Below are 1490 nucleotides of genomic sequence, written 5' to 3'. Positions count from 1 at the left end.
TTTGTCAGAACTCTCCAGCATGACCCATCCGTCTTGGGTGGCCCTACATGGCACAGCTCATAGTTTCACTGAGTTAGAGAAGGCTGTGGTCCATGTGATCAGTTTGATTAGTTTTCTGTGATTGTGGTTTTCATTCTGTCTGCCCTCTGATGAATAAGGATAAGAGGCTTATGGAAGCTTCCTGATGGGAGAGACTGACCCTCACAGAAGAATTGATGCTTTTGAACTGTGATGTTGGAGAAGACTCTTGAGAGTCCCTTGGACTGCAAGGAGATCAAACCAGTCCATCCTAAAGGAAGTCAGCCCTGAATATTCATTGGAAGGACTGATGCTGAAGCTCCAATACTTTGGCCACCTGATGAAAAAAGAACTGACTCATTTGAAAAGACCCTGATGCTGGGCAAGATTGAAGGCAGGAATAGAAGGGGATGACAGAGGATGAGATGGTTGGTTGACATCACTGACTCGATGGACATGAGTTTGAGCAAGCTCCAGGAGTTGGTGATTTACAGGGAAGCCTGGCGTGCTGCAGTCCATGGGGGTCGCAAAGGGTCAGACATGACTGAGTGACTGAACCAAACTGATTAAACCATAGCAGCATCATTCCCTTGGCTCCTTTACTTCAAAGAACCCAAACATATCCCCTCCACTTACCAAGACTTAATGGAAGGAAAGATGGTTCATAGCTACTAGAGTAAATTTCTAAGTTCTTTGAGTCTCTGCTGAATTAGTGCTCAGTTGAGGTCAATCCTAAGCTTTAAGTCAAGCCATACAGCTCCATATTTTCAAACAGGGAATGCGCATTCAAACTGACAAGGCTTGTAAAGTGACTGTTTAATAATGTACTGCCTAATTTTATTTGACAGCTCCCAGGTTTATAGTTCAAGTGAAGGCACACATTCAAAGACAATTGTTTCATTTTCTGGCCTATATTAAATCTGAGAGTCTTGCTGTTATGGTAGCATATTCATGCCTGTGCAGTTCAGATGATGTCACCAATTTATTATAAATCCTTATCTAGCTTCATAATTTTGTAACAGTAAAACAAATCTACTTGGAGCTGGCAACAGCCATTATTTTTTTCCTGGCAAGATTTTCCCATTAGAAAACAAAAAATGAGCTTACTATGTGAGGTTCAGGCTGCGTTTAAAAAAAAAAAAACCTCATTATAGTGCTTGATGCTTTTTGTCTTTGATACAATCCTCTCTGCCTTTTACCTATTGAAGAAGAGAATAACTTTGGTACATAAATTTAGAATGGCTTTTTAACCCTAGCACTGTTGACATTTTAAAAATTTGAGGCAAAATACATAATATAGGCAAAACAATTCATATAACATAGAATTGACTCATTTAAAAAAAATAATTTTAGTTTTTAGTTATTTTAGTTATTTAGTTTTGGCTGTCCTAAGGCTTTGCTGCTGTGTGGGCTTTTCTCTAGTTGTATTGAACAGGAGCTACTCTCTAGTTGTGAGCAGGCTTCTCACTGTG

This window comes from Bison bison, unplaced genomic scaffold (assembly GCF_000754665.1).
Source record: "Bison bison bison isolate TAMUID 2011002044 unplaced genomic scaffold, Bison_UMD1.0 scf7180017862104, whole genome shotgun sequence".
NCBI lineage: Eukaryota > Metazoa > Chordata > Mammalia > Artiodactyla > Bovidae > Bison > Bison bison.
This window is presented reverse-complemented; position numbering follows the sequence as displayed.